Source organism: Pseudonaja textilis, chromosome 3, assembly GCF_049901715.1.
Source record: "Pseudonaja textilis isolate UNSWEBS1 chromosome 3, rPseTex1.2, whole genome shotgun sequence".
Taxonomy (NCBI): domain Eukaryota; kingdom Metazoa; phylum Chordata; class Lepidosauria; order Squamata; family Elapidae; genus Pseudonaja; species Pseudonaja textilis.
The window spans coordinates 26042825-26057898 of NC_141992.1; the positions used below are offsets into that span (position 1 = coordinate 26042825).

At 39.4% G+C, this 15074-nt stretch overlaps 1 protein-coding gene across 1 annotated transcript in view; it reads right to left on the reverse strand.

Annotated features, from left to right (window-relative positions):
• Positions 1 to 15074, reverse strand: part of TOP1 (DNA topoisomerase I) — a 59373-nt gene that overhangs the window by 32082 nt on the left and 12217 nt on the right. The gene's annotated exons all lie outside the window — the stretch shown is intronic.

The window sequence follows — 15074 nt, forward strand, 5'->3', positions numbered from 1 at the left end:
GTGGCTAGACATTGGTAAATTTAAACAAAAGCAACACAGAATTGCTATTTGCACATCAGGGTTTTTTTCACTGACACCAGATTTGTCTCTCAAGAAGCCCTGTGATTACAATTTGGAAGCCCTTTAACATTCTTCGCTCCTGCTTAAAGCAGGTAGACTCTGTGGTTAGTTGAGAATCTTTGCCTAACTATGGTATGTAATTTTTGGCCTTATCTGATCCAGGACGTCCTAGCTACAGTAACTTATATCTTGCAATGTGATTTATGTAAGTGTGCCTTAAGCAGCTAGAAATTAAAACTTGTCCAAAATGCAGCCCCTCATGTATAAACTGGGAACCTGTAACACCAAGGGTCGTGCACTGGTTCCCAGTTCAGTTCTGGGTACAATTAAAGCACAGTCCTTAATCTATAAAATCAACAATAGCTCGGAACTTAGATATGCCTTGTCCAATCTTCAACTGTGACACAACTGTCTCTTTCATTCTGGCTATACCTAGTAGTGTGTAAATCAGCATTTTTTTCTTCTGCATAGGGAGAAGAGGCTGCATTGCTTACCAGTCTGTTTCCAGGTCAATTCAAGATGCTGGTTTTGATTTTTAAAATCCTACATAGCATGGGATCAAGTTACCTGAGGAACTCCTTCTCATCAATTATATCTGCCTGTCCCACCAGAAATAGTAGAGAAAACATGCTATGGGTTTCATCGGCTAGAGAGCTACATTTGGTAGACTCTAGGTGGCAGAAATGAAGCTGGCTTCATCGCTTTTGATTTTCCAAAGGACCCTTAAGATCTTCAAGGGTCTTTTGGAACAGGGGTCGCCAATCTTTTGGACCTCAGAGACCACAAAACTCATAATTTTAACGGACCATTAATAAGAATCCAGTGCGCCACTCACTGAAGGGCCTGGACTCCCAACTGAGGGGATGGGGTCCTTCAGGCACTTAGCTTGGCTACCTGTTTCTCATAGAAAACAAAACACATCTCTCTTTCCCTGCCCCCTTCTCTTTCTTTCTCTCTCTCTCCCCTCTCTCTGTCCCTAGGGGTGGGGTGGGGGGAAGGAACCTCTGAACTGGTGTCGAGGCCTAAGAGCCACGTGCTGAAGACCAGATGGCTGGTGGGGTGATGGGGCAACAAGGGTGATACTGGTGGCAGATGGGACTGATGCGCATGGGAGTTCACGGCATTGGAGCCCTTCCCAGGTGTTCCCTGGCCTGCAAGGGCGTGGGGGGGAAGGAATCTCTGAACTGGTGTTGCCTCCTGCCTCCCCCTCTGGCAATCGCCAAGCCTCCTCCCTCCCGCTGGGCATGTGAGCGTTTCTGGCGAGGAGGAAGCATGGTGGGAGGAGGCTTGGCAGCTGCCAAAGGGGAGGTGAGCACTTTGCAGCTCCTGAGGGGAGGGGTCAAGCCTCCACCTCACAACATTTACACCTGAGGGAATTGCTGGCAGCCACTCGGCTGACTGGTTGATTTTTCCCATGAATCAAAACACTTCAGAGGAAACTTGTTCTGGAATTACCACTCAATAAAGTACGGTGAAATAGAGAAGCCTAGATCATTTGTGTTCAGACTGTTGCAGAATAACTTCTAATACAGTTACTTTAGCCATAAGGAAGCATAAGAAAACGCAAGGAAGTAGTGGTGTTCAACGTGACTTTTTTTTTTAACTTCTGTTAATGCAGCAAATTTGTTTTCACTAAGCCATGTTACTTTGCTTGGTTTCCTAAATATACTAGCACCTCCACTCCATCCCCATATCTGAATTAATAAACAAGGAATGTAATTACATAGTAATCTTCAGAGCACAAGATAAAAATCTAGGATTTGTTTTTATTATTGCAATTGAGCCATATAAGATTTACAGAGTAAAATGAGGTGGACAGATATGAAAAGAATAAGCAATCATTTAATTTTTATATTACATGCTTAGCTACAGGCTTTGCTAAGATAAGTCGGTAATTAGAAGGTAATTTTATACATTTTCCAGAGAAGAAATCCCAGCAAAACATTAGGATTTAACTTTTCAATGAACATCTATAGGATGTTAACCAGAGAGTAATGAAATACATTTATATCTCACAGATGATTAAAGTTAATTTTCTAGTGTCTGTAGAAGAATATTTGCTTTAAGTTTTTTAATAATTAAAATAAACACCTTTTAAGAATTGGAAGAACTGTTTCCTTTGTTACCCAAAACCACTTTTCTGAAAGGTTCTTTTTACAAAATGTAGGTAAAACATTTTAAGTCAATTTAAATATCCCTGTTGTGATTGGATATGCTAAACAATGAAATCATGGAGTGTAATATCACATTGCTGAGTGATGGCAATCCCAGTGATTCTGGCGGTCACTGCAACTCTGAGTCATTTCACAAAGAGCATGACATGGGAAGAGGTGGGAGTTCCAGGCAAGTAGGCTGGCAAAAGCTGCAGGTAGATGGGCAGGTGCCATGGACAGGGACTATGAAAAGTAGGCAGGCAGGAGGGTGGGTGCCACAAGCAGGTGATATGGAGCAGAGGAGAAGGGGTACACAGGCAGGCACTAGAGAATCCAGGTGGCTGGGCAGGCACTTCCTCCCAGCTCCAATTTTACTCTGAAAGGTGCAATGTGCAATCGGCTTACATGTACAATTTAAAGTGCTGGTAATCACCTACAACAGTGGTGGCTAACCTTTTTCGTGCCGATAATTTTCCTGGATGTATAGTTGGTCCCAACTATATAGTCCTTGAGGAAGGTGTTTAGAATCTGGCTGTTGAACTAAGTCACCACTTATAGAAATCTACAGTTTTGTTCACCCATAAAACTACAGAATATTCTAATGAGTTATGTTATTTTACATTGTTTTTTTTCTGTTTTTGCCACAGAGTGTCACATAGTTTGTAATATAACTACAAAAATAAATTTTATATATAAAAATAAAATATACCTGTACTAATTTCAATATTGGTTCATAACTGGTATTTTCCCTTTTGAAAACAATGGAAAAAGTAGTCTTCCCTATTCTATGAAAATATTTACACAAAGATAAACTCATTGGATTTTTGATAGCAACTGAATTTTAAGGAACACAGGAATGCATGAATACATGGTTAAGAATGCAAAAGGGGATCAAGATCCCCATTTATCTTCCACTAGGTTTTACTGAACACAATTTAGCATAGAATTATTTAATCATTTCCTGTGACCACACAAAAAATCATTTCTTCAACCTAATTACAGGTGAGCCCAATTCCCTTTTGAGAATGAATCTGGTGTAGTAGTTAAGACAGGCTAGAAACTGGAAGACAGTGAGTTCTAGTCCTGCCTTCGGCACAACACGAATGGGGTGACCTTGGGCCAGTCACTCTCTTAAAATCTTAGGAAGGCAAGGGCAAATCATTTCTGAAAACCTTGCCAACTGCAGGGACCTGTCCAGATAGTCAGCAGGAGTCAACCTTGATTTGAAGGCTCACAAATGAATACACAATTCCCTTTTAGACTAAACAAGCCATAGATTTAACTGTGCAAGGAAAGGAAAGATGAGTGAGATCAGTTTTTTCTCTCGTTCTACTATATATATTTTAGGAAGAAAGTAGGCATGCTGGCCCTTTCAGGTATTTTCAGCTACTGTTTATTTAAAATCTCTAGGCAGTCTGGATAGGCGTAATTGGAGTCAAAATCTAAACCATTTTGAGAAAATCATGATTTAGTGTTACACTGAAATGTAGCTACATTTTCTGCATTTTTTTCTGAACCAATCCTCAAAGTCGTATTATTACAATTATAAAGAAATGTTCCATCAACCTTCCGCCTGTGTGTAATCATTTCTCTTTTGTTCCAGATAAATTATCCATAAAGTATTCAAATGAGCTCTTTTTTTGGGCCAGGTGATAATTGGACCACGTCCAGGAATAATTTAGGTGAGGGGATCTCTTCACTTTCCGTGGTTGGCTCTGAAAAAAGAAGCTCATTTGGGGCTGGTAGTCCCAGTGCCGACTCCAATGTACTTGGTTGAGCTCCCATGTGGGCTGTAGTTTTGGCCTTATACAGAAGAGATTTAAAGAGGGCCGGGTGAAAGAGCCCTGTGAAGGCTGGGGGGCGGGGAGTCAAGGGCCAACCCTTCATCCTCTGAAAGTATTAGTTCTTTCTGATAATCTCCTAAGACCCATTCCCTGCTCTGTATGGATGAACTGGTTCCTGAAAGGCCATCAAGTCTCTTTGAACTTGGGGTGCCAGGTGTTGGCCGAGATGTGGAGAGGTGTCAGATGCCACAGAAGCAGTCCGATGGCCTTGCTGCAAGCCTGCAGCAATCCGCTGCGCTATGGCCTCAGATCAGAAGTCTCATCTATTCAGAAATTTCAGGCCCTTGGTTCTCTCCTGGTCAGAGCCCCGCCATTGTGGGAGTAAAAGTGGCCTCTGGAGCAGGATTCCTTTTTTTTCAAGGTAGGCTTCCAATGTCTCTCCACTGTCAGCAGGCTTGACTGTGGAGCAAAACAATCCTCATTACCGCCTTCTATAAAGAGTAGCTGAGAGAAGAATATTAGGAAGAGGCAAACTATTAAAGCTTTAGAAGATGATTATAAAAAACTGGAAGAAGAATTGCAGAATATGCCACAGAAAAAAGATATTAAATTCAAAATGGATATAATTAAACATAAGGTGGGTCAGGCAGAGAAAGAAGAATTGGCACAAAAAATTAGAAGTGCTAAACAGAACTATTTTGAAGATGCAAATAAACCAGGTAGATAAATTGAGAAAGGAGAAAGAATCTAGGAAAATAGTACAGTTAATAGATGATCACGGCCAAATGTGTTATGGTAATGAGGAGAAAAAGACAATTATCCAAGACTTTTATGGACAATTATATAAGCAGGAGGATTTTGATGAGGAAAGAATTAAGCTTTATCTACAAAATGCTAACCTACCTAAGATATCTGAAGAGACTGAAAAAATGTTAGAAAGTACCATAACAATGATGGAACTAACGGAAGCATTTAATAGGCAGAATAATGGAAAAGTACCAGGCCCAGATGGGCTCCCGGCAGAATTTTATAAAACATTACAAGAATTGTTGAGCACTCCACTGTTAGAAGTTATGAATGAAGCCATGTTAAATAAGAAAATACCCAAAACATGGTCAGAAGCTTATATCACACTTATTCCAAAAGAAGGGGCCGATCCATCACAAATTAAGAACTATAGACCTATTTCTTTACTGAATGCAGATTACAAAATCTTTGCTTCCATCCTGGCATAAAGGCTCAAAAGATACCTAAATAACTTTATTCATCCTGACCAGAATGGATTCCTGCCAAGGAGACAAATTAGGGATAATATGAGGGTAATTCTGGACACTTTGAAATATTACGAGGCGCACCCTGAAAAACAAATGGCTTTGATATTTTTAGATGCCCAAAAAGCATTTGATAATGTGAATTGGAGATTCATGTTTTTGTTATTGGAACAGATGGGCTTTGCTAGAAAATTTATTCAAGCAATAGAAGCCATATATGACAAACAAACGGCAAGAGTGATGATAGAGGGAGATTTTACAGATTCTATTAATATAAGAAAAGGCACAAGACAAGGTTGCCCATTATCACCTTTGTTATTTGTATTGACTTTGGAAGTGCTGAATAGAAACATTAGAGAGGACCCAAATATAAAAGGAATGAAAATTAAGAAGGAGGAATTTAAATTGCAAGCCTTTGCGGATGATTTGGTTTTTATTTTGGAAGATCCTCTAGGAACAGCTTTAAAGCTACTAGAAAAGATACAGACTTATGGTGAGATGGCCGGCTTGAAAATAAACAAAGATAAAACAAAGATCTTGACAAAGAATATGTTATTAAAACAAAGAGATGAACTGGCAGATTTATTGAAAATTCAAGTTACGAATAAGGTTAAATATTTGGGGATATATTTGATGTCAAGATGTACTACATTGAAAGAGAATAACTATATTAAACTTAAACAACAGATAGCATCTGATTTGAAGAAATGGGAAAATCTACAATTGTCATTGATAGGTAGAATTTCAACAATCAAGATGAATATTTTACCCAGAATTTTATATTTGTTCCAAACCATACCAATGAGGCTTGGTAAAGATTACTTTGAAGAATTAAATAAAATTGTGTTGAAGTTTATATGGCAAGGTAAGAAAGCCAGAATAAAATTAAAACTTCTGCAAGATGCTAGAATTAGAGGTGGTTTTGGCCTTCCGAATTGGGAGTTGTATTACCAAGCTGCAAATTTAATGTGGGTTAAAGATTGGATAACATTAAGAAAGACTAGACTGTTGACACTAGAAGGGCATGATTTATTACTGGGATGGCATGCTTTTCTGTGGTATAAGGGAACTAAATTGCAGGGCTATTTTAGAAGGCATTATATAAGGGAGTCTTTATGGTTGAATTGGGAGAAAATTAAGAGAAAATGTTATTTGAAAATCCCAGTCTGGTTATCAACTATTGAAGCCTTTTCTTATCCTATAATATATGAGAAGGAACAAACAGATATGGGGAAATGTTGGATGAAAAGAGTGAACTTAAAACAATGCAAAAACTAGAAGAACAAGGCATAAAGATGAATTGGTTTTCATATGCTAAAATACATTCAAGGTATCTTATAGATTCTAAAGCGGAGGGATTTTATGATAAATTGACTGATTTAGACAGGATCTTGACAGGTACTGATGAAAAAGTGATTAAAAAATTATACACTTACTTGTTGGAAATTTTATTAGAGGAACAACAAGTTAAAGAAACGATGATTGTTTGGGGGAAGAATTTTGGATATGTGATTGATTTGGAGAAATGGGAAAAACTGTGGTCTCAAAATTATAAAATGACAATGTCAACAGCTTATAAAAAGAAAACTTGTATAAGATGTTTTACAGGTGGCATTTCCCCGAAAAGAATTGCAAGAATGTTTAAGAACAAATCTGAAAAGTGCTGGAAATGTCATCAGATACCTGGCTCATACTACCATATGTGGTGGACTTGTGGGACGCTAGAAAATATTGGACTAAAATTCGCATATGGTTGGAAAAAATGACAAAGACACATATAGACTTGAAACCAGAGATTTTTTTTATTGGGAATCTTACCTGATATATATAATAAAAATTTGAAGTATTTGATTGTAAATATATTAACAGCGGCTAGGATTGTATTTGCTAAGAACTGGAAGAGTGAGAAAACTCCATCAGAGGAAGAAACTATTAAGAAAATATTGGATTGTGCTGAAATGAGTAAATTGACATTTGAAATCAGAGAACAAGAAGATAAACAATTTTATGAAGTTTGGGATCTTTTTTATCAATGGTTAGATAATAAAACATAATAGAATATTCAGACTTAGCATAAAAAATTTTTTTTCTTGATATTATCTTTATAAAACATTATCAAGTTAGATTTGGTATGATCTTATGATTTATTGCAAAATAAATTAAGTAAACTATAGTTATCTCGTTAAAATATGAATTAACAAAATTATAAATGATTTTTTTTATTAGGCTATACAATTATTGATTGATAATATGAGCTATTATGTAATATAATTATATTAGTGACTAGGAAATGGATGCACAAAAAAAAGTGGTAAACCAATCGATGCACTGTATGTAAATTCATGAAGGAGGATATTTTTATGTTTTTTGTGGTATGTTTATGTTGTCTTGTTGTTAAAATAAAAAAAAAATTATAATAAAAAAAAGGGTAGCTGAGAGGATTGCTCTCTGACGCCATCTGGCGACCAAGCCTGGAGGCGGGAAATGATAGGTCTTCCCCCAGGGGAATCTGTCTGTCTCCGTCTTCATAATCTGAATGCTTGCAGAAAAGCTAGGCATAGCATTGTACATGTATTTTAAAAAGCACACTGTTGCCAACATTGAGGTTACTGTAGGGATAAAAAAAAAGCTATCACTGATCTGAGAGTTTACAGATGTAAATGGTTACCTGATGTAGATGTAGACCTGAGAGTTTACAGATGTAGATGGTTACCGAACTATTCACTCTTGACCTTTGAAGTATATTATGAAGAGGCAGAAAGTAATTTCACCACAGGTTTCAGATAAATGTCATTGTATAAGATGTTGTCCCTTTTTGCCATTTCTCACTTGTAATCTTATCTCCTCTTTTTCTTTAGTCTTACTTTAACCCAATCACATTTTTGATAATTTGTTTGTTGCTGTATTACAGAAATATTTGTGTCTGTATCCCATAATACACATTAGACAAATAAAAATAAAAAACAAAATTACAAACATTATAAATTTAATATTCTACCAAACTATTGTCTTTTACTTTTTCCCACGATATCCACTTGTGGTATGATGTAAGCTACAGATTATTATTCATGTACATAAACAGAATAAAAAGTTAGGGCCTCTTTACAAGGCTTGTCTGAATAAACTAATATATAGGTAGTCATCATCATCATCAACTCAGTCCTGTCTATCCACTGCAGGATGAAGGCCTCTTCTGCACATTTCCAACCAATGCAGTCCTGAGTTTTCTTCTGCCAATTGGGTCTGCAATACTTATTAATATACTATATTAATATACTATATTAATATATGGATATTAATACTGATATAGATATTGAGTATGGGGAATTGTTTACAAAAATATAATCAGTATTTACAACAACTTATTATACACATCTATCAAAAATGGGTAGAATTTCAATCATTGACTTAATATACATTTCAGTGGATAAAAAGTATTGTTTTATAACAGATTAAAATGAAAATAGGTAGAACAGCCCACTTGCCCTTAAAATGTCACTTGCCTAAATATTTCAAAAGAACCTTATAATTCCATTGATGTCAGTAATTTTTTATCAGTTCTTTTAACCATTAACAATAACTTTATCTCCAAGAAAAATTCTCCCATTGTAATGGATACAAAGGGCTTGCTTAGATAAGACTGCTAGTCCATTCCATAAGAATCACATCCAGACAGATCAGACATCTCCTTTTGCTATGTGTAAGCTCACAGTGAAATGTTATCAGGGAACAGGATGAAGCAACTCTAAGATTAAGATATAGTATAACTTAACCAGAATTTGGAATCTCAATTCATTCTATTAAAACAGATATGTTACAGTCAAAGCATGTCATATCTGGAATAAAACATTTTGTACGCATAATGCACAATAGTGCCTTGACCCTACTGTAATTCAAAAAAACACTCCTTGCATATGTTTTCAGTAAGTACTGCAGACTTTCAAATCTTTTCATGTATTCTGGAATTCATTAGTCAGAATTACATGTATTTATTCTTAACAAAGAACATTTTGAAAGATTATAATAGTACTGATTCCAAAAACTGGTATCAAATCAATGTTCCCCTTTCCACTCCAAGCATTCAGTAAAAAGAACAGCTCTCAATACAGTAATTTTATAAAATACTAATTTACATAACGAGGACATATGCATAGGATTGAGTATACACATCTTCAAGGATGCATTTCAGCACTTAATACAGTTTATATCTGAGTGAACTGTTTTTGCCAAGTTATGCTTTCATTCTGTCAAATCAATGGAACTATATATGCAGTAGAATAGTATTATTACTCTTTTTCAAATATTCTATGTAGTTTTTTTTATTTTCCTAATGTTTTATATAAAGCTATCAGCATATTAATTCCCAATAGTAGTAGTTTTCAAATCGATTTAAGTAACAGTTATGTAAATTATTTTCTGACTAAAATTATAAAAAGGGGAAAAGTTTAACAAAAATTGGCAGACTTCTTGTTAAGAATGCTTTAGCTGAACTAACCTTCTCATTAAAATAAGGATAATTTTGGATGCCAACAACCCAGTAATCTGCCAAGCTTTATTAGCAGTTGTTTTAAAATAAAATTAAACAGAAAAAATATTGTGAATCATGTTGCACATTCATTGTAATTTTCACATTTTGTATTGACAATGCACTAAGAAAATGAATGAAATCCAGAGAGTTATCAAATAAACTTCTGAAGCTTCATTGGCAATCTTTACCCTTACACAACCACGTAAATATATATGTGCATTTGCTAAAACAAAGACACACCTTGAAACTGGGAGACACATGTTTTAAACTGCAATTTAAACATGAAGTTCTCATTTAATAGATGGAAGGCAATCCCATTTCTGGAATAAGTCCAGTTCAGGATACTGAGATTTATGTTCAGATAGTTCCTCATATCAGTGTTCACAAAATGTTCTATTTGATCTACAGATGTGCTTAAGAAATTGACTATTTCAATGTCACAAAGCATAAATGGGAGACACATTACACCATCATTTACTGGCTAATTTAAGATTTCATGAAATCATAAGACACCAGGACAACTTTGATCTTTTGAAAAAACTTGTCATTTTATAAATGTTTTAGCTTGGGATATTACAACATATTACAACAAATGCCAAACTTGTGAAAGGTTGAGATGAATACATTTTTAAAATTTGTTTTGTACTTCAAAGTTTATTTTGTGATCTCCATCTACTCAGAAATCATGTAATGTTACATGAACATAATACTACTGCAACTTCCCTGAACAACCCCACTCCACCCCCATTATATTTATTTTCACAGCAGAGCAGCACAGAAAGAGGAAATACAAGGAAATATATCTGGATTGCTGAAGCAACAAGGGTGATGCTTTGTTAACTCCTCTAAATATAAGAAAGGATTCTTGTCCTGAGCACAAACATTTCCACAACACTAGTTGGAGTAGAAAGTGGACAGCAATAAGCATCTCCATATAATGTCCTAATTAGTCTACTATGCATCATTGTGTTGTGGCAGGTGACAGATGTCTTGGCATACATTTTGTGTGCAAAAACATATTAACAGAAATATAAATTTGCAAGAAATTTTTTAGTCAAGATAAAAAAAATATTTTTTTCTTCCAGTAATGCCAGTGTTCCCTTAAGAGGAAAATAAATTTTATCTTACATCTGACAGTTGCACTTCACAGTGATTTTTAGAACCTTATCCTTAATAAGCCCTAAATATATGTCTAAATTAAAGGAAACATTTAATGTTTATCCTATTTTGGACCAAATGGGAAACAATGTCATTGTTAACTTACAATTATATCAATATATATGTTTAATAAGGGGGGGGGATATAAATAAATAAATATCAATAGGTTCCTTACTTATATCACACTGCTTGGAAGTATTTTTTGTACATTACCCTTTTCCAGAACTTCCTTCAACTTATTATTTTTGCATAGTTTTGCATAAACTGCTTGCTTCAAGACAAACCTCAACTCTGCCACAAAATTAAGGTCAGGGCTTTAACATTTCCTCAGTTTGTTGTGAATGGGCATTGGTAGAAGTTACCGTGAACATCCTTTCTATCTATGCTGCGAGAGAGCCCAAGATGGGTTGACTCCTTCCTATGACATCATAGCTGAGTCTGTACTAAGATATAAAAGCCAGCCCTCGGGAGAGACCCCAGCTTTGGTGAAGATACTTGACAGACTGAAAGGTGTCTCTGAAAGCCCAAAATAAATACAGAAATACGTCTTACCCTCTCCAGATGAATAAAGAGAAGGGCTGGGCTCTCTCGCAGCATAGATAGAAAGGGCGTTCACGGTAACTTCTACCAATGCCCATTCTCCTCCATGCTGCATCAAGAGCCAAAGCTTGCATGTCCACGGGCGGGTCCTCGTCTGGCTCATCACACCGACTGTGGAACCACTCGTTGAAGCACCCATCTACCAAAGGCTGCAGTCACCGAGGCAAAAGCATCCAGACGGTAGAGTCTGATGAAAGGAGACGGGGATGTCCACGTGGCCGCACAACAAATCTCCTCCAAGGATGCTTGGGTCGCCCAGGCAGCAGAAGTGGCCGCGCTTCTGGTAGAGTGCGCCGTCAGACCTCGGGGAACTGGAAAGGCCGCAGCTTTGTAGGCCTGCTCAATGCAAGACCTGACCCACCTGCTAATAATAGAAGAGGCCTTGGGCCCCAAGTGAAAAGGGAAAAAGGAAACAAGCATGGCTTCCGACTTCCTGAAGGAGGAAGTGCGCTTAATGTATATTGTAATGTGTATTGTAATCTATGAAGGAGGAGGATGTTTTTATGTTTTATGTTGTATGTTTTATGTGGTTTTGTTTATTGTTAAAATAAAAAACTTTTAAAAAAAGAGCCCTTCTTATGTCTAGCGTGTGCCACTACCACTCTAAGTCATGGTGCGGGAGAGGACAGAAGTCAGGCAAAACAATGTCCTGGGACCTGTGAAACCAGGTGTTAACCTTCGGAATGAGGGGTCCAGACAAAGAACAACCCTATCATCGTGAAAGGAACAAAGGTCCTGTCTGATGGAAAGAGCAGCAAACTTGGAAACCCTCCTGGCAGAAGTGATGGCAACAAGGAAGATTACGTTCAGAGTCAGGAAACGGAGAGACACTGTTCTAAGGGGTTCAAAGGGGGGCTTTGTAAGGGCATTAAGGACCAAATGAAGGTCCCAGGAAGGATACCTGTGAACCACCGGAGGGTGCAGGTTGGAAGCTCCTTTCAAAAACCTCCTGACTGAAGGGTGATGGGATAAGAAAGGAAGCAAACCCCATGAAAGGGCTGAGGAGAGGGCCGCAACCTGCCTGCGTAAGGTGTTTGGGGCCAAACCTTTCTCCAGCCCATGCTGAAGGAAGCTAAGAACTTCTGCCAACTGGGCTGAAGCAGGAGAAAGACCCTCCCTGAGGCACCATCGGGAAAAAGCCTTCCAGGTGGCATCATAGATGTGCCTTGTAGAAGGTTTGCGAGAAGCCAGGATGGTGAGGATGACCCTTTCTGGAAGATCAGCCTCCTCTAGCCGCTGCCGCTCAAGTGCCACATGGTCAGCTTGAACCACTAGGGCTCTGGGTGGAGCAGGGCCCCCTGGTGAAGGGAGATTAGATGGGCAGAGATCCTCTAAGGAGAAGCCACCAATAGGTTGACCAGGTCCACAAACCAGGGCCTCCTTGGCCAATAGGGTGCCAGGAGGAGCTCTGCACGTTCCTCCAACCTCTTCCAAATTACTGCCGGAATGATGGGAAGCGGGGAAAAGGCGTAGAGGAAACCCTTGGGCCATCTGCACCGAAGAGCATTGGTCCCCTCTGCTCCCTGGCAAGGAAACCTGGTGAAGAAACTGGTGACTTGGGTGTTTTGAGGAGTGTAGAAAAGATCCGCCTCCGGTGTTCCGAATCTGAGGGAAAGATCCCTGAATAGGAGGAATGGATCATTCTGCCTGGTCAACTAGGCTCCTGCTGAGCCAATCGGCCTGGGAGTTGCCGACCCCAGAGATATGGTCCGCCAAGATCGATAACAGGTGTTTCTCTGCCCATAACCCCAACCGTAGAGCCTCTCTCATGAGGGCTTTGGACCTCGTCCCCCCTTGCCAGTTGACATGAGCCTTTGCAGCCATGTTGTCCGTAAGGACAAGAACATGAGAGCCGGTCACTGATTGCCTGAAATGCTTGAGAGCCAGAAAAATGACTCTGAGCTCTAACCAATTTAAGGGAAGGGTCTGTTCGGATCTGGACCAAACGCCCTGAGCTATCTGGCCCTGCATATGGGAATCCCAACCCAGGAGGCTAGTATCGGTGGTTATCACTAGCCTGTCTGGGTCCCTGAACAGGAGTCCCCTCCAGATAGATGGGGAATGCCATCAATTGAGAGATCTTCGGATTTGTGGCAGGAGTGAGAACTTGATAGATGAGTGGCTGGTTCCTGCTTGTTGGTAGGGAAGCAGGAACCACTGAAGGGCTCAGGAGTGGAGCCGAGCCCACGGGGCGATGCCAATACAGGAAACCATCTCCCCCAGAAGTTTGGACAGCAGCGACAGGGGACAATTTGATGTTGCTGGATCTGGCTGATGATCTCTGCAAGGCTCTTTCCATGAGCTGGGGACAAGAAAACCTGGCACGACATGGTATCGATGACTGCTCCCAAGTGTTGCAATTTGGTTGTAGGAGAGAGCTGGCTCTTTTTGGTGTTGATAGAAAATCCGTGGCTCTGGAGACATGACAGGGTAATTTGCAGATCTCAATGGGTCGCAAGGATGGAAGAGGAAAGAATCAAAATGTCGTCCAAGTAGCATTGGATCCTCACTGGAATAGAATGCAGAGATGCCACCAATGCTACCATGACCTTTGTGAAGACTCTTGGAGCTGATGAGAGGCCGAAGGGAAGTGCTCGATACTGGTAATGAGTATTCTGATAACAGAAATGGAGAAACTGGCGATGATGAGGCCAAATTGGGATGTGGAGGTAAGTCTCAGAGAGATCAATGGAAGAGAGGAGGTCGCCCTCCCAAACGCTCTCTAAAATAGAATGCAGAATCTGCATTTTAAATCGCCTGTATTTTACAAATTGGTTGAGAAATTTTAGATCAAGGATGGCTCACCACCCCCGAGGCTTTGGGAACGATGAAAAGGCGAGAGTAAAGCCCACGTCACCATTGAGACGGGGGAACAGGTTGAATAGCCCTGATTTCAAGAAGTTCCTGAATGGCCTGATTCATAAGGCTTGACTGGAAATGTCCCGAGACACAGGACAGATCAAAAACATTTTGGGGGGTGGGGTTAGGAAGTCCAATTGTAACCCTGACCTAATAGTGCTGAGCATCCAGGCATCCGTCGTTGACTCCTCGCATTTGGAGGCAAAGAAGGCTAGGCGACCTCCGATGGATGGGGAGAACGAGGGATTACTTAGAGCAAAGGAAGAAACGACCCCCTCCCCCCCGAAAGGGCCGTTTACCAGTAGAAGGTTGTTGCCTGCCAGATGTTTCCACCCGTTGGTCTTGGTGTTGGGAGTATGGCCTGTGAGAGTGGGGGAAGCGAGATGAGGTCTCCACTCGGAAGGCAGGAGGGCGATAAGGAGCAGGGCGATAGTCGGCTTTCTTCCCAGAGGAAGAGAGAATTTTACGTTTATATCTGGTTTTGATGAGATAAGCTTCTAGAGCATCGCCAAAAAGCTTATCGCCTGCGAATGGAACTGAAGCCAGCTTCCATTTTCGGCGTGACTCCGCCTGCCAATTTTGGAGCCATAAAAGTCTTCTTGCTGCTACAGAAGATGCCATGGCCTTGGATGCAAATTTGGCGGAATTGAGAGTGGCATCC